Raw genomic sequence first — 25,929 nt, 5'->3', positions numbered from 1 at the left:
ATCGAAGTCCGTCTTGCGATTAAGCAACAAACATAAACGACCACGGATACTCCGACGTTCACGGATAAAGAGAAATATTTACGAGACTAATATCCGTGGCTAAAAATTCCGCGTACAATTAGTGCTACGTTTTGCGTAAAGCTCGAGTCATTCCGGCAAAGTGCTGTCTCGCGAATTTACAATCGGAAACGTGTTGCGAAAAGCGAACGAGGGAGGAGGAAAGTGACGCTTAACGAACCCTTATGGATAATCGCGCGCTAATGAGTAAGCGGTACTGGAATCGTAGATAGCGCGAGAGAAGTATAGTGTCGCGCGATCGTCGTGTGTCTGCGGGTAATTATAAGTTTTTCACCGTCTCGCTTCGCGAGATACAGCTCGAGTATTGCTATTCAAGGTCTTCCTCGTGAGCATCGGACCAAGCGCGATCAAAGTCGTAACGACGGCTCTCGCTGTCGAGGCATAAACTCGAAAGTTTTCGCAGGCGGAGAGAACGCGCCAGCTCCATGGGAACTATACTAGCTTTTAGCAAGTTAAATAAACGATACACCTGTTCTCCTCTTCGCGTCGAATCTCTCCGTTATGACGCAGACTAGCGAGAGGAAGCCTGGGCTCGTCGATCGACGGCGAAGAAATCTCGTTGCTTCCACGAAGGATCTCGTTTATAATCGAGTTCGAACGGTCGAAACTTCGTTTTCTTCTTGCGTGTAACAAAGTTGGAGAAGCGAGTTTCGAACAGGGGCGTACACGTACCGCAAGCCGGAACCAACGGCTGTAATTTCCCCGGCCGATGATCCGGTCGCAAGAACTGTCAGTAACAAATGTGCAGTCGGCCGCGAGCACGCCCGAAATCGCGCGATCAGAAGTCACGGTAACTTTAATTACCAGTTTTCAATTCGTTAGCGGTGCGCAACCGCGTCCACGATACGTGACCGGAATCCGCGCGTTTGCCAGGCAAAAAATTAGCATGCTTCTCTGCGACGTGCCGCAGTTCGTTGGTTAATTTGCAAAGACGCAAGGAATCGATCGCACGGAATTGTTATAGATTGGCCGTCGCCATTAAGGTGACCGGGCGCATAATTTTAGGCGACCACCAGCTCAGCTCGATCAATCCTCGACTTTCGAATCCAATCATTTAATAACTTCTTCCTTTTCAATTATCAGCTTCAGTCTCTTTTATAGAGCGATTTAAATCCACCTAGGTATATTTCGCGAGAGGAAGAAAATGGAGAAAATTGAACTGTGATAGAGAAATCCGTATACCTCGAAACAGCGAAATACGTCGAGCAACGTGCAAAGTACTCGTGCAATTATTCGAACAAATTCACGACAAATCTGATATTTATCTCGTTTCTAGAAACAGCTGCACTTGTATAATTTAATCTAGAGCAAAATGCTTTTTTCATCATTCAACGTCAGCATCAGGTTTTTTTACCGACACGTAACTCTTCTCGGAATATGTAGATTAATTAATTGTTATTTAACATAACAGCTTACGTGAGAGATAGTTTCGAGATATCGCGTGCACCCACGAAGAATCCCTTCTTGCGAAATTAAATTAACTCCGGCTGTTAATTAGCAACATTGTTCGTTGCCTGTTGTAACCGAATCTCTCGCATTTTTGATTGCAACGCGGCACAACTGAAACCATCTGTTGTACAACGTAGTGTTAGCCATCGTATGTATCACCGAGCGATTCTCTATTTTCATAATAATATTAATTATCAATTACGATGAACGGTTGGTCCGTCACGAGGCTGTAACTGAGCGCGGCCCATCGTTTTCGATTTCTCATCGCCAAGTCCCTGAAGCGCTGTCTATCACCGCGATTGACGTGGTCCGTTGCGTAAACTCATCGCTGGTCAATACGCCAGTAAATATCCCGTATAAAGTACGTAGATATTTCTCGTATCAGGCATTTTCAGGGAGAATAAACTTGCGCATTTGTCTATCAGACTGTTCGGAAAAATCAAATTTTCATTCGTATCGCGATAGCCTTTTCGTTATACGTCCGATGATAGGTATAACGACAATTCTCACTTAAAATGTGGTGGAATTAAATGGGAGAAACAATGAAGTAAACAATTAAAAGAATTATATAAATGGAAAATACCGGTGACGAAACGCGATATGGGCCTACAGCGACATTAAAGTAGCAGATAAAAGCAATTATTCGATCTAAGTTAAATTCGTCTAAATTAAAATTCAAATGAAAATTCCAAATAAACGCGGATATGGTTGTTTACGAGAATTTCGGAGTGCGCACATAATCCGGACAGAGAAACGTTGTTGCTCCCGTCGAAATTGGAAATTCAAAGCGTTCAAAGCCACCGTGATACGATACGCGCGTTAATTTTAAATAACGATACGATTGATACGTTTACATAAATTCAATTAAGGGATATGCGGCTGGAAATTATCATTTACCTGCATCAGCGTAACGCGAGACGAATCGAAAAACAAGTCGGGATACGGGGAGCACCGGTGGGCGTTAGCTTGTGTGAATCGTAATCGCGTTATCGTAACGCCTGCCGGAACGCGGTACAAAGGGAAATTCGATTTGAAAATACCACGGCGCAGAAAACAACACGTTTGCCGCATTGCGAAACAATTTGCTTGGCCGTGCGAGCTGCGGTGTCATTACGCGTTTTCGCGACACTGTTCCAGTGTAATTCAATGCCTCTCCGCGGTTCTTGCTTTGTTACACACGGCTAAACATCATTATTTGTAAACGGGGGGTATATGATTGATCGAAAAGCGATGAAAGTGACCCAACTCGCGCTACGCCTCGTGCCACGCCTCGCTCCGCGAAAGATAGATCGACGTGGAAACGAACGCTATTTCCTGCTTCGGCATAAATTTCGTTTCATGGAAATGTGCGAAACTCGTCTGGCTTTTGTTTAAATCTGTTTCCGTACCTAACTTCTACAGGCTAAAATTTATTTTGTTACGTCGTACCGCGATACAGGGAACGCTGCGACAACCACGTTATTCCGCAGGATACTGCAAGAAATCTCTCTAGTGCTCGATGGAAGATATAGTGGTACGACCTAATATATAACGATAGAGTTAGCCCAGAAAATGGCAGTTTTACAGTATCGCTGGTTAAAATATTAAATCGTTCTGCTTTTCTCGATACGGTATATCAAAGAAAAGGGAACACAAGCTTATATCCGTGAGTTTTCCATCTCCACTTACGAATCTTCTATCGTAAAGGATTCCGTTGACTTCGGTTTAGTTAAGCTTTCAAAGGAATTTCGTTACTCGTGTGACGACCTAATAGGTGACGTTTAAGCTGCAACCTGTTTCTCGAAAGACACCGTTTGCGTCGCTAGACAGCCTGTATCGCAAACCCTCTATCGGTCTCCTATTCCAAAAATCACCGGGCTTAAATCGCTTGTAACAAAGATTTAATTGAGGCAATTAACGAAGGCAGACTGTGAAAGTGGGGAAACGAGAATGGCAGTGACAGGGAAGTGGTGCAAGAGAAGGGTTGTCTGCGCGAGAGTACGACGATCGAAAAGAGAGAAACCGACACCAGGGACACGCGTGTGCCTCGATATTTATGTACAAGGTGCTCTCGACAACGCGATTTCTGTTTTCCAGCTAAAGGGCGGACGTTGATAGCTGTCCGTGCCGGAAGGAACGTACGTGTCTATAAGAAATTATTTACACACAAAGTAAGTCCACTGACAAAATTCAATTAATACACCCTTTGAAGCCTGAGTTATAATTAAAAACTTGATTGACACGCGTTTTTTGTGAACCAACTGCAAAAGCTGCGTGCTTTTATTATTTTTTTTTTTTTTTTTTTTTTTTTTTAACATCAAAGGTAGATTTAATAACGCGCTCCTTTGTAACTCGAAACCCTGTTGCCATTTTCAAAATAGACGCAAAATGAACCAACCGTGTTTCCACTACGCGAACGAAACTCTATTACGATCATTCGATAACTAGTTAATTTCGTTACTCGAACAAACGATCCTCGAAAGTATCTCGAAGCTCCTATTCTAAAGAGAAACCACAAACAGGATCGTTGATATTAATCTTTCGAGTCATCTCTTATTTTCAGAACACCCTGTACGTCACGTCCAGCCACGTCTATACGCGCACAAGCCGATAGATACACAGCGGAGCGTGAGACGGCCGGCGTAAGGGTGGAAGTCTCGGTGAAGGGTCCTTCACTTTGCCGAAAAGGAAAGGACCTCGAATACGTTATTTGAAAAGGGACGTCCGTCCTGCTGGGGTGGAGACGAGCCCGAGAAGTGACCCTCCATGTATTATTCCCTTCGAACGTCATTTCAAAAACGGCTTATCCGCCGCGAGACTATTAATGTCAAGCCTCCTCTTCGTCGACGCGTAAACGGAAGGGAAGAAACGACGGATGACGACTACTAAGACGACGACGACGACGACGACAACGAAGACGACGACGATGTCGCCCTGTGCGAACGACGATCTGATTTGTCCAGAATCCTTCCCGATTTAAGGCGACCCTGGATTTAAATCCTTCCGACAAGCACTCCGCCGTAATGAAGCTGACACCAAGCTCGCCGCGGCACATTTCTCCGGCAGACAGGGGGCACGAGAGAGAAAGAAAAAAGGAAAGAGCGAGATCACGGACTTTTGATAATTATTAACGTCCGACACGCCGGCTGGGTACCACGTTCGGCGTAATTTTCGACCAAATAAAATATCGTCCGGCTGTATATTACGGTTTTACCGTCGATATTCGTGCCCGGCACCAGAGCGAAACCGACCGGATATAGAATTATTCGTGTTTCTTTGCGCATGATTATTCGCGTTCCGTTATGGAATTTTCGTGCCGTGTTACACGCGGTGTACTCCCCGCACGCGTCACGTACGCAACGTTGATCGATTCGCGCGCGTCAAAGGGGGATCAACGCGCGAACGTGTTACGCGCTACGCTGTGAACCGCACCGTTGATTAGCCAATGTTCGTCCTTGAACGAGAAGAACCATGAAATCTACGGATCGATCGATCGTTATCGATCGTTTAACAAGGTCATTTTGTAGCGTGCCTTCGAAAGAAAATTTTGTTCGATAGAAACAAGTTTGTCGAAACCGAGACGAATATCTGCGGTAAAAAATTGTGACATGTAAAGAAGAATATTTCGACAAAAGTGGATAATTATTTGCGTATACAGTGCTACACAGTACGCGGTATTATACGATACAAATATTAATGTACTCGTTAAAAAGGCCAAATGAAAATAGAATGCGAAAAGGACCGGATGGAATAAAAAGGAACGAAACATCGCGAAACGATCGCTACACAAAATAAAGCAACGCTCACGGTCGAGAAGTCTTCCATTTGGAAGGATTAGGACGTAACGTTGCATTGTCGCTGCGAATACCTTCTCCTCTCCCGTTATTCCTCTTTTTCCGTGTGCTCGCCAACCTACGACTTCATAAACGTTTTCATAAATTTCCGCTTGGAACGCGGCACCGCGGCGAACAGGGCATAAAAATCGGCCAACTATTTTACCTGACGGGGAAAAGGGTGAGGAGGAAGGCAGTTACGCGTTATCCGGCAGATTGTCTGCAACGTTCGGACGTTTCTATCGTGGCGCGAATAAAAACGCATCGCTTACCGATATCGAAAAATCGTTAGGAAGAACGTAACCCAAGATATATAACGTCGAGAGATTCCCGGAGCGTACAGGTCGCGTGCAGCGTCCGTACGAGACTCTCGCACAGAGAGACGATTCTCTCTCTCTCTCTCTTTCTTGCTCTATATGTACTCGTTCTCGCACGCCATTTCAATTATTCTTCGTTACAGATCTCGCGGCCGCGAAACGCTTTACTCATTTGCGAGCATCGCGAGCGCGCTTTCCAAAGGAACGATCGTGTTTGCTTTCCGAAGATTGCCGCGATAAATCAACGCTTCCAGCGCGATCGGTTGAATCAAGGAGGGCGCTGGTTTTTTTTCAGGAATTCGATTTTCTAGCGAGCACCCATGAAGGATGGGGTCTGAAGGAAAAGAGAACGGAGTGGACGTGATTTACCGTCAAGCTCGTTTGCACGGTTACGTAACGAGCTTGCGTTTTAATCTAAATATTCGACTTCGATTGTACATACTTTGCTCGCACGACGACACCGCTCACACGCTCTAAGATATATAGTGATACGGTAGACTTGACTCGCTAAAGCTTCGATATTGAGTTTGTTAGGAAGATGATACAGTTACACTGTACATGTGAATGTGTGTGTAAGCGTGAGAGGGCGTCCAGGCCTTAGTTGGGACAAAAGACGATTGGCAGTCGTTTAGAATCATCTGGAGGAGTCGGTTGACAACAAGCGTGCGTGCGAGTAGGTTTACGAAGTCTACAGAGTATAAGATATATGTATAACTGTTGTGTACTGAATAAAGTGAATTATTTGTATTTCCGAATCCCTCCTATATCTTTACAGAGTTTTGCATAGAATAATCAAACTTGATGCATATGTTGAGATACCAGATATTTCTAATGTAACGGCCTTCCCTTTCGACGAGCAAAGGTTAAATCCTCATAGAGAATCGCGGAGGACCTGCCATTAACAACAAACCAAACGGTCTATTGTCAAATGTAAGTCGCTTAATTAAAAATTGTCCGTAATCGAATTTGACGAATTACGAGGCAAACTGCTTAGCTCGATTCAAACGATCCTACGTTATTCTATGTATATAGAGTCGATTAGAACGACAGGATAAATAAAAAGAAGCACCGTGAGAGAGGACAAGGGAACGCGCAATCTCAAGACGCCTACCGTGTTTATCCGAGCGTTTCCACCACGCTTTTATTATAGCAATCGTAAATTAAGTTAGCGATCACCTGCGTCCGGTGGACCGAATTTATGGCCAGGACGATTTTACGTCGCATCGAGATAGATTTTACGCGGCATCCAAAAGGATTTTTCGTATTGAACTTCGTTCGCGGAAGACACGCGTTTCCGCGACGCTCGAACGAGATATACAGGTCGTGTTTAATTGCCACGACGACCGAACGAGAAACCCGCCGTGGATCTTATTTTCACTTCCGACGAATGAAAGCGTAAAGCTGTGAGAGTGGAGCGGCGACAGGAAGAACGGAGTGCGAGACCAAGGGAAAGAACGCTTACGGTTTTGTTAATTAAATTTCTGAATTAATCCCGGTCGTCGCGACGCCACGGTCGGGCTAATACTTTCTCTTTATCCCGCCACGACGAACGCCCGAGAAAGCCGACATCTCTGGCACGTGCGACTGCGTCCCTACAACCGCCACGTTCTCCACGGGCCTGGAAAAAGGAAATGTGCTTTCCCTTGCCCCCGTTGCCTTGAACTTTATGCCTGCGTAAGCACGACCGCCGGTCCTCCGATTTACTGCCGCCCCGGTAACGCCGAAGAAATTACGCAACGATCGGGAAACGAATTGAACTCGTAATTTCACGAGGATTCGATGTCCGATGACAACGCCGACTTTATGTAAAATTTGCGGATTACTAAAAAGCTCGAAGGATTTGACGGAAGAGATTGAAGTTTTAGTATAATTTGATTTAACACGTGAATGAAAGGCACGCTGAGAATAAAAACGACGAAGAAAATGAAGGATGATGCGAATCTTGGATCATTGCCACCAATAAGGAGATTCGGTGCTATATTAACTTACCGTTTGAAAGTCTCAGAATTCTCGAAACACAGATAAAATACAGGCGGTCGTTCTTGAAATTCGTAGGCCGTACGACCAAAAATACGACAACGTGGCGGACATTTAATCGCGCGGCTGATGTGGTTCGCGTTATTATCTCTACGCGGGAACTACATATGTCGCTGGTGCGTATAAACGAGCGTCGACTTCGTATTAATGGCGCCAAGTTTGCGCCCTGACGTTTACCGCCTTCCAAAACGCGCTTCTCGGAAGTTATGAACTTCTGTGGAATTATGAACCTCGAACGAACGTGGCCGTCCGCTTCTACGCGTACAGAACTCGAGGAAGAGTCCGCGGGATTCCTTAATGGCGGACAAAATGTGCGTTACGCGACTCGCGCGTCGAACATTAAAACGCGCGTACGAGCAGACACCGGTATCGAATTTCACGGCGGTAAATTGCTTCTCGAGCCGTCAGATCCTCGGTAGCCACGAACACAACGTTGCGCGAAAGAACGTGCCACGATCACGTCTTGATTATGAACCGGCAAGACGGCACCACGCGGTTACAATGCGATCGACGGACTTTTTATTAAACCATTTTCTTTTTATAACGTTTCGAACGTATCTACTTTCAACGATCAACTTGCTTGCTAAACTCGCTGCCAAAGTTTTTATTAGGAAAAGTCTGTAAGACCGTTGGAAACTTTGCGTTAAAATCTGCACCGAAATTCACCGCCGACCGTTTGATTGTTCTATTCAGCAAGATAAGATCCGTGGATCCCAAATACGGCTACATAGTGGGACGTACTATATCTTGGTCGGAATAAAGGGGGTACTCATGAATTCGTAATGAACATTCCAAAGACCGGTTTTCTCTTCATTGAATCTCTATTACGCTGTAAGACAGAGTACGCTTCGTTGTACAACTTAAAAATGCATAACCGTATCACTTATTAAGCGCGTCGTTATACGTCCATTATCTCGTGTCTACTTCGAGCGTCCATTAATCCTATATGAAATTCAACGCTTTGGATTTACGTAAAGGAACGACCAGAATCGTATACGTCGTCGTTTCGCGTTCGATACGTGAAAATTGGATGATAACGCTTCGTGTCGAGGGAAAACGCTGTCTTCTATCGTTACCAGCTACTTTTATGACAACACCAACGATATGGACGAGTTAATACATTTTAGAGGAGATCACGTGGACGAGCGGCTTGCGAGGGAAAAAAAACGAATAGAACCGCAAGGAGCTGCATCGTCCAACAGGGAGTAGAAATGGCAAGCCCTATCCAGCCGTTTGAAATACGATTGTAACGTTGATATAAAGCATGTCACGGAGCCGGAACCTTTACAGCGCACTAAAACCACGGGCTAGAGGATGATCCAAGGGATAAAGATTCGGGCAGAGACACCCGACCGACCGGAGATACCCGATCCTTCGACCCTGTACACACGGGGCCAGCTGATTGTTTGACGTCGACGTGATATCATTTCCTGTCGCAACACCTACACACGGTCCAATACACTGGATTTAGGGCTTGCTTTACGTGGTTAGACGTCCTCGTATATACCGGATGAATCTCTTACTTCAAAGTATCGGGATCCTAAAGTCGAGGGGAGAAGATAGTAAAGACTTCGCGGCTGATAGAGGCAAGTTCGAAGAGAGATTGGTCCAAGTATTCGTTCGAGGATTTCGCCGAACTACGTCTCGAGTAAAAGTGAAATTATTCGTTCGAGATTGGATCGAAATTGATTTTCTTCAGTCTTAAAAGGTGTAGTTTACCTTGGGTTAGAATGTATCGCGCTTAGAGAATAATCTTAAGAAAGAGCGGAAGAAATCCAAGAAACTGTCGAACAACGTTTTCGAAAAGAACGATGAAGATGAAAAAAAGAAAAACGTGAGTGTGATAGAAGCGGAAGCGCGTAACAGAGCGCCAGGATCGTAGAAATTTCTTTTGTTCGACGTCGAGCGGACGATATATACAGTCTAAGAAAATTAGTGATCATCGATTTACGATACTTTTTTTTTTTTATCGGTCCCGGGTGTTTTCCGGCGAATAAAATGGCGGTAAGGTCGTAAACGAACATCGAAGGGACAGGAAGAACGATGCTACTTCGCGGGAACAGCCGTTAAGGTTAAGTCGAGTTATCGTCGTAGATTTACTGCAATGGGTCGGCGTTAATATATCGTTTTACAGGCTCGCATGCCATCTATTTGCGGTAAAGTAATCCGATGAAGCGTGTGATCCCGTCACGAAGACAAAACGAAAATCAGACTATCACAAAAATTAGACTACCGTGAGGTTTCGATCGGCAAAGTACCGGACAACGGAAAAAGGGTGAAACTATTGTATAATGCTACGATCAGCAAGGAAAATACAGCACGATAAATATAGGAATATCGTGAACGATAAAAAATTCAGACTACCGAGATACGCTTATTTCCCATCGCGATGTTTGAGAATCGAGAATCAATTGACATCGAATATACGGCACTGTACGGGTAGGTGATGAAAAAAACGCGCCAAGAGGACGAAGAAAAAAAAACGGTGGAAAAAATAGACAAAAGCACATGGCAGTCTTTACACGAGCGATATTTATACAAAACGGCTGGATTCGCAGCGTGATTTGTCAAACGATTCGACAGCTTAAGAGCGGATCAAGCTGAAATTTATAACGCCGCGACTCGAAACGAATGGTAAATTTTAATTCGGGTTCGTAGCTTCCGGGCCGTCCAGGCCCGCGTATATATTTAAATCGTTAAATTACAACGTAAAAGTGTGGCCGTTGTTAGCATCGGCGCCATCGCCATTCCATCCATCGTTCCGTCGCGCAAAAATAATACGTGGCTAATGGAGCTCGTACGAATCGTAATTATGACACATTCAAACCATCGATACGAACCGAGGGGTGTGAATAACAATTTACGAGCTCGGTCGCGTTTAACGAGTTCAAAGACCCTTACGATGCACGTCATTACCAGCACGTACACCACACGGCTTGATGTCCGCGCGTTGCAATTAGATTCCTTGCATATTATTCTTAATCATCCGGAAAATGTTTCCCGCGCCCGTCGCCGTTTAATTCCATTTTAAATTACGCTCATTGGGAAAAGTTAATTTACTCCTTCGTCGATCATTCTCAACTTTTTCACTTAACTATAAATTCTCTCAAGTAGTCTCTGGAACATAGAGCGGACGATAATGCATCGCCAACTGTCTTGTTAAGTAATGTAAAATATAACGTATGGAAGATGGATATCATACGTGGTAAAATATAATTAACATTCATCCTATTTCATTATCTCGTTCGTACTTCGACAAGTACATTCATAGTTCCTCCTCGTTTCAGTTTTTCACTTCAATTATACACACATATATATACAGAGGATTTCCGTGTACACCGTACCGAACGATCGGTGTTAACGCAGACGCATTTTCGCTAGCGAGTCGTAAACTCTTCAAGAGACAAGTACCCACCCCCTGCCTCTCTCTCTCTCTCTCTCTCTCTCTCTCTCTCTCTCTCTCTCTCTCTCTCTCTCTCTCTCTGTTTGTAATTTGTTTCTGCAAATAGCCGATTCTTGAGAGGAAACAGCGCAAACCAATACGATATGCTGCGTCAAGTTCTGCGCGTTCGCTGTTCAACCGTTGCCGGTTCCTCCGTTGGCGAATTTGCAGATGCGAAATCCGGCGAACCACGTCCGTTATATCGTCTATCGAAATGGAACATCGGTGAGATAGAAATCTGAGGAAAATCTAACTCGCTAAACTCGTTCCTGCTAGCTGACATTATATATCTGTCTGCGCTACATGCCAAATACAGCTCCCTGTGTGTCTATATGTATAACCATTCGTTCTTCCAGAAAGCGGCAGCGCAACAACGCGCCACCACCATCGCCATCGCCACCACCCACCGCGAATTTTATCGCCTGCACGACCACGGCAATAAACCGCTATATTTAGTGTGCCCCGCGAATCTCGCCGTCGAAGTAATGAAAAGCTCGGAACACACATATCCGGGCAATATCCTTGAACCGTGCTACAGCCTCGGGGAGAACGTCTAATTAGGTCAAGGGGCCGTGACCTCCTAGCGTCTTGCATGTGCACCTATCAGCCGAGATGGAAAACGAGGAAAACTTGGAGGGAAAGAAGAAAGAAACTGCTTGCTTGACAAACGGAATGGGTGATCGGGGAAGGAAACGCGATGGAAATTGTCAAGGTTCGGTTCTTATCATTCTTTCTATCATTAAAATGTAAAATATCGTGTCTCTTTCAGGTTTGTCTATGTTGCTAAATATTTTTCGATACAAGATACAGCGATTACACTTTTATAATTAATTTTTAACGATTATAATATTTAAGCTTCCCAACTCGGCATCGCTATTTCCATCCTTTGTTTGCTTTGTGTATTTTCTTATTTATCCTTCGAGATGAGATTGCTCGTTAATTAAAAAATTGTACGGGTTTCCTCACCGTTAACTGCCATTGCCGAGGAAAGTCGTTATTGTGTCGAAGACAAGGTATTGCCATCACAGCCGAAGGAGTTAGAAACAGTGAAATTTCTATTCAACTACGATATTAAAACCATCCCCCGTTGCTTTGTGCAACGGCCGAATTACGAAATTACTTAAAAGATCCCCGGTAACTTCTACCGAAGGCTCTTTTAATTAATAGTTCGCCAGCTACGCGTTGAATACCCAGCAGTCACCCAAGTGGTTATCAAAGTAATCCCAGTTCAACGTACGGAGCAAGGAGAGTTAAAGGAGATTTATCCTCCAACTTACTGGGCTTGTTGTTGCGCGCAAAAAAAAAAAAAAAGAAGGAAACGCGATTAATAGAATAAAATTCGAAACGATCGATTATCGAAGGATAAAATCTCGTTGGAGAAAATACCGTGGTTCGTTGATTACGTTTTTACCGTTCGAACAATACCAGACACGCGTTTGTTTGATTCACGTGTATTTTAATATGCATTAAAAAGCTTATCGAACATAAACACGCGTTTAATACTCCGCTGATTATCAGAGAGATGCTCAAAGTAGATAAATGTATCGCCGTATTAAAGAAGCAAATTCCATCATCGGATATTATAAATTCATAGCTTGTAATTCGACAAATCGATTCGGAATTCCCTTCGAGTTCCCGAGTCACGCGTCGATAATACTGTTTCATATTTCCAGGTAAATTTCCACGTAAAAAGCATCCATCCTATTCCAATCATTTGCATTTTATTATCCATAAAAAGGCGTTGGATCAACGATACGATCGATCTCGCGTCCCGAAAGATCGAAACCGCGTTTTCTTACGCCAGTTCCTCGTGACACGGCCCACTGACCTATACCCATGCACGAATCATGCATCCTTGCCGGAATGCACGGAAGCGCCTATAAAAAGCAAAGTCTGAGCAGTAAGTCTCGGTAAGAACCATCGACAGGGTTAGTGCTCTTAAAAATGCATACGATCCTGCTCGTATGTTTTTTATGGACCTTCGTTGGTATCCCTTCGACCGCACCCTTTCGGCTTACCATGCAACTCTGTGCACTCGATTTTTCCTGTAAGTATCAGGCTTTCTCGAGCCTTTTAACATTATCATTCGCGAGAATACGATACTGTACGGTGTAGGATAGGCGAAGGGGCAATTGATTATTCATAAAATTGGAAGCATAGGTGGTTGAAGGGGCGATAGTTTGCGAAATAAACTTACCAAGCGTAGAATATTACGCGGTCCGGAGTTACTCGTAGCTGCAAATGCAAGTAGAGGCATCAATCTCGGTACAAGCTCCCATAACTAATTACAAGTTTGTTTCACTTTGCTAGATACTAAGCACACTGTACTCTCCACTGTTTGGCAACTTCAACACGGCGCTGTCCCTTTGTATGCAACGCGGGACTGGTAGCTGACCCATCTACCATCTTCGATTCGACGATACGACGGCGGTATTAATGTTCGCGAACTGTTGCCAACTAACGACGACCTACGAAAATTCCCTTCAGCCGCGGTTCCAGCTTGTTTACGTTAAAACTGACTATCGTGTAATTCCAACTAAGCAGTCGTAACGTTTGTCAATGGGGATTGAAGAAAAGGAACGATAGAAGGTAGTAGAAGCTGGAAATCTTTCTCTACTAGCTTTTACCCGAAAACTTCCATGTTTTATTCTAGTAACCTGCTTCGGCGAAAGAAGCCCGGCTGTCGAATTAAACTATAGCCAACAACGCTCAACCGGTAGGAGAGGAAATGATTAATTACCGAAAGTATATCGAGTAGAAAGCGAGCAAGAAAATCGATGAAAGGGATATCGAGTAGGAGGAAATTAATCTTCGTGACAAACGATGCATGACACGCTGACAGCGATAGTTAAATCATACTTCACGGCGACCAAGACTGTTTATAATCGAGCAACACGTATTATACGCGACGGGAACGTGGACTAGCCACTGGATGGCATAAATTAGTTTCCGATTTCTTATTCGACCGGTCGACCGAGCGGAACAGACTGACATCTTTCCAATGACTTTTTCCTTCCTTTTTTCGCAGATATTTTTTGTTCTCTGGTTGATTCTTCTAGTGAAAACCTGTGATCTTTGCGAGAACGCATGGTAAGCGACCGCTTTACTGGATGCACGGCTGTCGTTACGAGGCAAGAAGAGAGAGAAAGAGAGAAAGAGAGACAGGTTCTAGAATTTATTACATTTTCCCGTTAAATAACCTCGCTCACGGGCCGGAAGGAATTTGATCGATGGAAATGTTGGCCTGGAGCCCAGCGATAATGCAATCTCCTTTATCATTATGGCAGCTGGCTTATGTAATTATACGCGAAAATGTAACGTGAACGGCGTGTAATGATTTCTGAAATACATTTTATATTCCCGGTCGGTTCCATTGAATATGTATGAAACACGAAAGACTGCAAATGTAAATCGTCAACGAAGGAAAACGAAACGGGAGAAGAAGAAAGAAGATGAAGTTACGAACGCGATCGTCAGACGAAACAAGACTCGTATACCTGTGAACCTTTTTAAGCGACATTGGTAACGAAATTCCAAATATCATACTATAATGTTTCCTCGCTACTCGTTTGTTATCAAGTCAACGGCAAACGCAACGACAAACGCAACGACAAACGCAACGACCAATGCGCGATGATACCGCGCGTTTTCATCGCGTGGCGCGGCGAAAAAATCACGATTCTCCGAGAGCAGATTTTTGCAGCCGCGAAGAGCAGGATACGCGCGATATTCCACCCGTCATAAATCAGTAGGGTCCGATTATGTCAGTCCAGGTGCTTTCCTCAAACAAAAGGGAGAGGAGAGAAGGAAAGAAAGAACGTAGAAACTGGCAAAGAAATTCCGTGTGTCCTGGCCGAGACGGCAGAAATAAGAGAACAGGGAGGAAAAGAGAAGCGGAGAGATAGGTGAAAGACATTAATTTCTAAGCTTTATGCGGTTCTTATTAGAATCTCTCCATGGAGAGACGGCGCAGGCACAGCTGTCCCCAGAAATATGACTCTATTTTTCGTCGGACGTCGACTTATTTTCGCCACTGGTGAAAATGTTTGGGACGCGGGAACGACTAACGGTTTATAAGTTACACGAAGGTGAACAGAGAGAAGCTTTGATCGTAAAATTACTCAACCCTTTTACTTTTTTCCCTTTTGTTCTTTCCTTTATCCCTGACGATCTCGATATGGTCTCGCATCCTCTACTCTTTTCTCTGCCTCTCTGACTCTCCCTCTCTTTCTCTCTCGCTCTCTCCGCCGCTATATTTGACGGGCGTTACGACGTATTTTCAAGTGAGTTCCACGGATCCGGTGGCCGATATATCGGCCGTGCCGATAGCGTTTTAAAATTCTCTCCGCTGCGTGGCTCCTGTAAAAATGTCAGGATAAAATGCCACGACATAATTAAATGCATTAAAGTAGTTTTTTGTCGCGCCGCCCGTTTCTTATATTATCACCATATTCATGAAAGTAATGGTAATTACATATGGGACTAAAACCGTAAAAAGCGTAATTTTTCACAGGGAAAAAATGTTTTCCTGATAAAGGGCGCGTCGTTCTCCTGCTACGATCACTGTTTTACGCGCGGACACACGTGTGTGCACCATCCCCCTACCCCTTTCGCTTGCTCTTTTACGATCACTTTCTTCTTTATTTTTCATCGGCAAGTCCGAATAAAGATATTTAATATCGAAGCTCGATAATATCGTAGAAACCGGTTGACTCTTTCACCTTTCTTCTCTTTCTTCTTTCCCTGCTTTTTCCTCCTTCTTTTTCTTCTCTCTACTTTCCACTCCTTTCCAGTTATTTCACCTCCACCCGTTGCATTACAACGCGGTGCGACGTATCTATCCACGCTTTTGCGCTTAACCCGTCCCCCTCTCCCTCGCCTTCCCCGCCCCTTATCTCGTTTTCCTCGCGTTTTATCCATACGTCGAAGACGTCCCGATATTGGTAGTCAGTCAACCGAACGGGTCATATGAAATTCCGCGCCATCGTTTTCCGCCGGTAATAGAGTATTTCTATACCGGGTAGGGAATTTAATTCAACGGTCCTTTGAATGGCGGGCGCGTCTCTTCCTCTCTCTCTCTCTCTCTCTCTCTCTTTCTTTCTCTCTCTGAGCATCGCGGATGAAAAGTTCGAGGGCTTCATAAATTCGGTTGCAAGCGGAGAAGCATCGCGTTTAACCGAACAAAGGGATCCCGGGGAAATCAGCATGCACTTCGGGGCCGTGCGCATAGCGGAGAAAGAAAAAGTTCACGCCAACTAGCTGGAAGGGTAGAGGGAGGAACGGTACATAATTACGTGGGGCGAATAATGACGGAAATCTGGCGTGGCAACTAACGCGAACGCTTAATTATACGCGTTAAACTTGAGCAACATTTTTCCCGGTAAAATACACATCAAAACTGTGACTATTTTTCTTCCATGGAATTATATATACGTATAAAAAGGAAGAAAAAAAGGAAGGGAAAAAGGAACAGAGATAAAAATGTTGGATTTTACGTCAAGCACGGTGTATCGTGTTATCCGATAATAATCCATGGAAAAAGTTATCTACCAATCCTAGAACTATGAAAGCTTCGTATTTCTGTTTGTACGTTGATGAACCCAAACCTCTGGGTACCGTGCAGCGATATCGCCGTGGTACACGGAAAACCTATTCGGTTTTGGTGTTGCTAAAAACCTCGGCGACCAAATAACGGGGTATAAAAATACGCTCGGCGGGTGCAGTAATAAAATGAGCACAAAAGATTATTTACGCTTGCTGCACTTACATCCAATAAAGAACAAGTATTGGACGACATCAGCATGGTCGTGGATCCAATATGTTCTCTTGTGTTGGATACCGACGTGCACCGGCAACGAATACAAATAGCAGGAGAAACGCAGCGAACGATGCCGGCCCTTTTTAAACCGACTTCGAGAAAAATTGATATTCCTGCTCGCGTCTTCGTTGTGCTCGCCTTAAAACGTAATAAAGCTTATCCAACGTGTAGCAGGACGACTTACGAACCGTGGATTTATCAGAGCGGGCAAAGCCAGAGCTTAAAAATCAACGCCGAACACGCCGTGTATTCGTTGGAAGATTTGTATCGCTAACGTAGTCGAAAAGGAAGTTTCCACGATTTATTCCCATTAATTTACAACGATTACCATGGACCGCGAGGAATGAAATTACTCGCAGATCGTAAAAAATTTCACGATCGTTACAATATCGGGATCTGAAGAAAATCGTATCCGCAATTAAGCGCTTTTTATCTTTCTATGAAAATATCGCTTTAACGCGTGGAATGTATATCGAAACAACGTAGATAAGAAGTTTAAACATTTCAAGGTAACGTATACTACAAAATACAAAGACCGATAACGAATATCCACTTTCGTATCTCGTCGATATCCTCGCAGAGCAATGGGACGATAAGATTGGATTTGTACGAGTAACAAAGACACAAATGAACCGGGTACGCATTAACTAGAAGGAGCTGCAGTTACAATAAGTGTAAGTACAAGTATATTTGAAAATAGACTTATTCCAGAGAACGCGAGCACGTGATTCCTACGAAAGTAGAACAAAGGGAATGTAGAGATGAAATTGAGAGATAGAAAGGTCTTTTGTAATCGTAAAACAGAGAAGAGAGAAGAGTAAACTGAATGTAAGAGAGTTTTTAAATCAGCGTAATCCAACGTATTGCTTGCGGCGTTCACCTGTAGTAATAGCCGCACAAACTTCCAATTCCATTTTCCATTGATCCTATTGTTCATTCTCTCCAATTCTTTACTCGTACCCCTTTCTTTATACTCTTTTTTTGTCAATCAGCTACACGTAGCCTGATTATCCGTATCCACTCGCTCGTAACTACGATCTCATAGACGATCCTTCGCGTCTAATCGAATTACTCACAAATTTATTAAATAATCCCTTGGTAGCAAGTCTCTAGCAGAACAATCGACTACGAAAGAAAATACGACGAGGAAATTTTGAAATTCCCAAACGAAAACGCCTATCGAATTTCCTGAGAATTCTGAGAAACGTATTCTCGAAATCCTGAAAACAGAGATTCTAAATTGGACGAAGACAAATTACAAAGTTGCGAATGCGAATCACTCGCGAAGTATATCGAACGCTTCGCTAATGAACATTAAACGCAAAACTTATAATCAAGCATTTTCAACAAGCCAGTAAGCAATCATTCTCTCGGTGTGTTACCGATTCCCACCTTCAACGAGGGCCAGCTTGCCAAGAGATTAATTCGAACGGCTGTGGACGACAAAAAAAAATATATATATACGAACCTGTTGGCAATTAATAAACGCAGCATCGAGAATGAGAGAGACCTCGTTCCGTTCGCATACGTACTTACGGTATAATGGCGAGGAGTTCTGAACGCCTGGTGTCGGAAAGACCCTGCCTTGCACGAATTAACCATTATAAGTACCAGCAGAGCGGACCAGGATATCGGATCATTTGTAAAGCGGTAACGCCCGATAAATCTCCATCCTTTCATTACTATAAATTCCCGGGCGTTGCGGATTTTTGCTCGTCCCCACTCGACCGGTCCGACGGCCGGCAATAAATGTTATTGTATAGGTGTATAAAATTCAGGCTGCATCCGCGCAGCCATGTTGTATATAATCACAATTAGCGTCCTATTAGGCGTCGAATGTACCTCCTTATTTATGTCGTGCATTAACATACCCACCTCTATGTAAACTTATATCATTTCCATCATCCCCCTCGCGGCCTCGCAACCCCGACTATATCACGCGCCGTCCTTCCACTCGTTCGACCCGAAACGACACGTTGCTTTGGCTCCGCCAACGGATCCCGAGAAGACAACGGGTTCTCCTCGCTTGCCAGCCGATTTACGATTATCTACATTTACACCTGACCGAACGTAAAACAACGAATATACCGGGCGGCTATTCATAAACGGAATTACTCGTGTAAACAGTTTGTACGACGAACAGAAATCAGCCGACCCGTGAAACGTACGATTACCGCATTCGTGCAACAAAGATTTTTCAGATAACGATATCAACCAACAGGGTTCTCAACGTAACTGCTTATACCTACATCGAAAAGGACTTACTCTGGATACTTTTCGTCTCGTTTACTCTTATATCTGCACGAATATTAAAGAGAAATAAATCTATAATCGTGGACGTTGTTTCGATGCTTGATTCGAAGTAATAGCTCGCCGTGGAATTCGTGCGTCGTCGAGATGAGAAATGGCACCGATGTAACGTTTGATAGCGAATCGCCTTCGAGAAATCGAATCGGCAAGAAACAATGAAAACCACGATGCGGCTCTCACCGTGTACGATGCCGCACGTTGCAACCCATGAACCATTGCCTGGACCCTGGCGATGGCGAGGCCCCGAGGTCAAGGCCTTGCCCATGGTGTATCGTGAGGACCTCAGCAGGGTGTCCACGTGCTTTCCTCCGTATTAATAACATAGCCCGGCCACTGCCAGCTATACATTAAGGAAAATAATCATCATAATCGTGCGTAATACGTCCGGTGAACCGCGATTTCGTATACGTTCATCCGGCTACGGACAAATAGCCACTACTACTCGCTCGTGGAACGTATAAACGTTGAGTCTATCGAAAGATTCTCGAGGTTTCTCTTTTTTGCCTTATCCTGCGAATTACCCGAGAGATCTCTCGAAACTGGAACTTTGTATTAGTCGTTTCATTTCGATACAGCGTCTACGGTCCAAAGACAGTTTGCAAAGTCTCGTCGAAAAAGCTTTTAGCGAGGTTCTAGAGTCTTAACGAGGGAGTTTTGCGGAAGAGACATTCGTCACGTCTGACAACGGTACGAAGATTCGAGTAATGGTAAACGTTACTTGCAAGTACCATCTTTCACCGACTGCTCCAGTGAATTTTAGTCTAGTAACCCCATTAGTCGAAGCGTAACGTAGAAAAATGCAGCGAAACCATCGAGGTAAACGGGGGCCGACCGTGTTACCAGCGGCTGTTAAACCGACGAATAAAGAACGAACCCTTATAAATGACGAAAAATTATATTTGCTTTTTAATCTAGCCAGGCGTCGTAAAGACGACGCACTCGCGTAGTTCGTTAACGGGCACGCGCGTATTGCTAACAGGGTGTACATGCAAATCACGTACGGAATTAATTTTTCGCATGCTGCGCATACACAGCCGCGTACACGCACACATACGCTGGCGGGCACACCGCGAATCTGCCCGGGGATAGACGCGAATATTGCGAAATGCTAGGGCAAACCGATCGCCGCGACTATGCGTACAATTGATTACAGACGTGACCGTCATACCGCGCTAAATCCGCGACATTCTCCTCAATCTTGGCTGCGGCTTCGACCACGTTCTCCGATTCTAACCTAGAGCAATCGATAGTAAGTTCTCCACTCTATATCTCTCTAACGGTCTAATAAAATAGCTCAGTTTAATAGAGAACGTAAGTCGAATTTTCCAACATTCGACGAGAGGTCGTAACCGTTCGAATGTCATGAAATTAATACGGTTGGAGGTTGTTCAACGAATCGTGAAACGGTCGGCGTGCTACGTTTTACGATCGTTTCGCAAATTTACGCATATTTGTTTCGCTATTTCTCTTAATTTTAAGCAGATACAGACGACACGATGGTATTCAACGTATTACTAACGAGTCACCGAATGACTTAACGTGGATACACGCCGTTGCTCGCCGTCGAGGCACGTTGTCGATAATTCATTTCCCGTGGAACGTATCGGTAATAAAGCGAATTACATCGAGTTGGTGTAAGTTCACGACGACACGCGTGACATTCGTTCTCCGTGGAATCACGGCCGATTCCCTGAGAGCCCTCCTTCTACTCCTTTCGTACGCCATTTCTTCTTTCTCGATCTTCTCGTCGTAGTCCACCTCTTTCACCTCCTTCTGTTCGTCCCCTTTATCGTCGTTGTTGTCCTTCTACTTGTCATCTCCTTTCGTCCGTCGGCGTCTTTATGCGAATCGAGGTACCCGTCACGCGGCTTTGTTATGTATTTATGTGCATATTCGCCTATTTGTCGAGAAATTCCAGCCTCGTGTCGGCTCTAGGCTGCTCACGACTCGTTCCATGCACGATCCCTTGAACGTCGACCCCGAATAGATGTGTTTACCCGGCGTACACGCGCGTCCTTATACGTTCGTACACGCGAACGTTGTGTCGTGAAGCCGCGCGCCGCTTCGAGACTGTCTCTTCTCGTGTCGGTTATATTCACGTGACTCCACCGTATGCAAACCGTCTGCCATAACCGAGACGATTTTTCATAGATTCGCCGGGATTTCTTCTCGAGAATGGCCGATCTCGATCGCAGAAATATTAAAATCTACCCGTGCGATCTATGTCTGCCCCTTGCGCGCACGACGTGTTCGCCGTTCTGTACGAAACGAAGATTTCGAGAGCTGCACAACACCGGCTCTTTCTTGCAACAAACGCCGTCCATTGTCGTGAGCCGCACGAAATAGCGGGATTATCGATTGCGCAGAGCTTTTATTAATAACCACGCGCTGCGTATCGCTACGACGCGGATCTCAATTGATACGAAACTACGCGATTCCAAAGCTCGTACAGCCGCGGTAATGCGAGTACATGGCCGTTTAATTACATGCTCTCGATTAATCTTCCGGATTTCAACTACTGTATTATCTGATAACCAACGAGCATGGATTTGTAGCTCGTGCCGCTTTGTACGCGATACCGCGATCTCTGTATAACGGCGAGTCATTTTTATTTCGGTTCCATTAGAATACAGCTTTCATATCTCTCATCTGGGAGTCTCTTTCGCGTGAGCTTTTTATACTTCGGCGAACCAATTTCCCAAAGATATAATTTCCAGAGAATATCCGTTTCGATTATAAAATGAATTATTTCACGAAGTAACGCTATCGTCAATAAAGAACGTGGTCCTGCGCAAACGAATTCTACTACGAAACAGGATTCATACGGAAGGAATTTTCAATGGAACGCGTGTTTGCGGTGTCAAGCAAAAATAAGGGAAATTTCGATAACGTTCCCAGAAAGCTATTTTGCTCGAACAAACAAGAGAAACGTAGCCGTTCGTGTGTGACCAAGCGTATTACAGGGAATAAACATGTTGCACCGTGATACAGCTCGTCGTCGAGTAACTCCGTCGCGAAGAACGAAGACGCGCGTCGTTATTTTATGTGCCTTTCGTCTGCGTTCTTTATTGTTGATAAATTATCCGCTGCGAGTGCTCATTTCCTCTGGTTGATAAAGTATTCATCGTGGAATCAACCTTGCGGAACTGCGGTGAAACGCTCGTCGTACGCAGGATCTCGGGAAGCTTTCATCGATAAAAGTCATTCATATGCACTTTCGAATACGACGCGGTGGAAAGTAAAATACTTGAATAACATTCGCGTTAAAATTCTACGGAAAAACGTGCTTTCCTACCGTAACGTATAACGCATAAAAATGTTCCGTATCTTCTTCGTGTAACGGCATACGTCTCCGTTACTTTAATTTATTTAATAGCAAAGGGAAAGGTAGGGGAGGGGGAAAAAGGTCTGTCGAGTACGATACAGCGAGCAACGAAATAAATTCGATATAAATCATCGAGATAGGAAAGGACCGAGGAAGGAGAAACATATTTTCGCGGAGAACGTTCGGTGTTTTGCTTCGTTAAGGATCGATAGAGGAAAGAAGCGAGGAAGCTCAAGGAAGGTGGCAAAAATACGTAGAAAATTGATGCCTTTCTCAGCGCGGAACGCGTCATCTTGTAAACACTTCTTCTACCTTTTGGTCGTTGTAAATAACGAGCAGGCGGTGCTCTCGGCCCGGAAAAATCTCTCATTCCGGTTTCCTCGGCGCGTCGAGGCGCTACGCCACGGCGAGGTCGTTCTCCAGATTTATTGATTACAAATTGCACGGCGATCAATCGCTTAATGGTACCGGCGCTCTCGCTCTCGCCAGATGTATTTATGAATCAATACAAAATATAGCCTTATTAAATCACCTATCGCCCCCACCGAGCCTGTGGCCCGAGAAGGTTCGTACGTAACGCGTCGTGTTTGCCCGCGATTAATGCGCTTTCGAACGCAATCCTGACGGCTATTATTTTCTTCGTAACGCGATATAATCGATCCGTGGCGTACGGACATTTCGTGCGGAAGAACGTTCGATCAGGATCGAAAGGGGGTGGACGATGAATTTGCATTTAACTCCACCGTTCTCTTGGCATCAATTTTAAATTGAAATTCTCCTCGGTTTTCTGTAACGTTTGTCACGACTTTCAACCAGCCCGACTGTCGTTTACAGGTAAACGACGTTAATAAACGTTAATAATTATCCATGCTTAAAGCTAATTAATTCGTTTAACGGATTGTGTAACATACGTATGATGAATAGTTTTACGGTAACTCGGCCAGATGAAAAACAAACCGATTTCCCTACTTTGTTACAAAATTTTTAATTGAAATTCTCTACGTTTTTTTTCGCAACGTTCATCGGTACTTTTAATCTGACCGACAGACGTTCGCGGGTAAACGACGTTGATAAACGTTGACGATTATCCAATTTCATGGCAATAATGAATTCGTTTAATGCATTTGTGTAATATACTTACGTATAAGGAAAAATTTGACGGCAATTTCGTTAAATGAAAAAACGTAAACCGGTTTACGTACCTTATTATAAAATTTCTAAAGACTTTGGCGCAAGAACGAAACGTCCAAGGTACAAAAGAGGCGAGAGAATGCGAAGCAATAAGATCAAAGCTAACGATCGATTCCTTGGAGACTGCAGCTTGGCACGATCCTTTGCCAAGATCGTTTCCGGAAATCGACGACTCTGTCGACGTTAAAATTCAATCCCAAAAGTAAGAGGGGAAATAAAAGCAGCGGGAAGTGTACGCGAGCGTGTAGGTACGAGCCGAGAGGAATTTCTTTAACTCTTGCGAGAATCCCTCGCGATCGATACCTCCGTTCTTTCTCGACCTAACCATCCGCTTAACCGCATAACCGCGAAACCAGTGGGATTAGTCCATTCATGAAATTCACCGACGTCAAAAGAAACCCCGGTATATTTTATAAACGACGGACAATCGCAATTGCCAAATTACTTTATATCGGAGTAAAATCCTCGGTGGAACGAACGCGCTCATCGTGCTCCTCTTTAACGCAGTTTGTCTTTCATCTTTTAACAGTCTCTTAACGTAGCGATAATGGAACAAGTTGCTCGAAACGGCGCGGCGCTCCATCGGCGAGCAAAGAGGGCAAGGAAGAAAAAGGCGAGGAGGAAAAAAGAGAAAGAGAGGAGGTTGGAGGGGAAACGAGTACAAAAGCGACTACGACGGAGACAAACTGGAAAAGGAGGAGGAAGGACTTATTCCCGTGGAAGAAAGAAGTCGAACCTTTGAATACTGCACTTCGTAGCGTGGCCCCATGCCGAAGCCAATTGCCGGAAATCGGTGGCTCCTGGGCGACGTCAAAGTCGAGACGATTCGACGATCGTCGTCGAGCAACGACAACGACGAGACCTCGAGGAACTGAACGAAGGAAATCGAACGAAATGGCCGAAGAAGGGAAACAACGGGAGGCGACGATGAACAGAGAGAAGGAACAGAGTCGACAGCGCGAAACACGAGGAAATAAATAAATCAACGACCGAGGCGGTCTCCTGGGCTGGAAAGTGGAAGAAAACGATCGACAGCAAAGGGTGGAGAATAACAGGGACGGGACGAAGGGGTAAGTACTACGGTAGTTCGCGCCAACGAATTCGAAATACAGTTGTGCGCGTATTTGTCTATGTGTGCGTGTATCCTGGCCTCGTTGCCATTCCCCTCCCTCCTTCCTTCCTCTTATCCTTCTAGCTTCATTCAAATGTAAGAACTCGAAAGGAAAGCGTATTTTCCCTCTCGCGAACGAGCAACCGATCTTTCTCTTGCGCCGCGAGCGGAAACGGAAAGGAGGCCTTTTCTAGAGGCGCCACCGAGATACATCGTCGAACAGACAACGCAACCACCTCTGAAGATATTCCGCTGATATTCGAATACGAAATCGCGCGTATACGTACGAACGAGCATGCCTATGCACACGGGGCTGAATACTTGACACGTTTCTTCTTCCGTTTCGCGTTCGATACGGATCGATCGAAATTTCGAAGCGAAATGTAAGGATAAATTGCGAAGGTGAACGAACGAATCGGCGGATTAGACGATAACAGCATGTAACTCGTTCGATTAGATCGATAACAACGACGATATGTTGAGAATATAACGTGGTTTTGCGCGGCTACCTTTTTATCCGTTGTGTCATTCGATGTACACGAATTAAACGTGAAACTCGCGTTTAGGGCTTTCAATTTTGAAACCTGTTTCAACGACACACCGTCCGCGCGATAGAGAAATTCTCGCCAGGATGATATACATACGCTGTTAGTAGACGAGGACGATTTGTGGTCAGCCATGTAAAGGGAATTAATCGCGCTGCGAGAAGAACCAACCGCATGACGTGACATTCGTTTTCGCCACGAGGTATTTGTATTTTTCTAATTCCACCCGTTAATTAAAGTTAGTTAGAGAAGAAAATGACGAATTAAACAGCGGCAAAAGGTCCTGACAAATTTCATCGTAAGCTCTGGTAAATTTCACGAAATGTACAACAATGGCAACGAAACTAATGGTAAATGCCGTGATTTATGCAAGAAATCGACGAGCGAAGGAAAAGGATAACAGATGATGATTTTGTGTAAGTGAATAACATAGAGATGTTCTCTCGCGAAATCCAGAAGCTAGAACGGTAATCGGAGAACACTAAAACGAACCG

General features: G+C 44.5%; 2 long non-coding RNA genes across 5 annotated transcripts in view; both read right to left on the bottom strand.

Annotated features, from left to right (window-relative positions):
* The window catches only part of LOC139988313 (uncharacterized), an 86,466-nt gene extending 84,802 nt beyond the window's left edge, over positions 1-1,664 (bottom strand). The window contains exon 1 of the long non-coding RNA XR_011800070.1: positions 1,495-1,664. This is a non-coding gene — a long non-coding RNA (uncharacterized lncRNA). The remainder of the gene's footprint in view (positions 1-1,494) is intronic.
* Positions 1-25,929, bottom strand: part of LOC139988311 (uncharacterized) — a 301,238-nt gene that overhangs the window by 221,683 nt on the left and 53,626 nt on the right. The gene's annotated exons all lie outside the window — the stretch shown is intronic.

Source organism: Bombus fervidus, chromosome 6 (genome assembly GCF_041682495.2).
Source record: "Bombus fervidus isolate BK054 chromosome 6, iyBomFerv1, whole genome shotgun sequence".
Taxonomy (NCBI): domain Eukaryota; kingdom Metazoa; phylum Arthropoda; class Insecta; order Hymenoptera; family Apidae; genus Bombus; species Bombus fervidus.
This window is presented reverse-complemented; position numbering and strand designations above follow the sequence as displayed.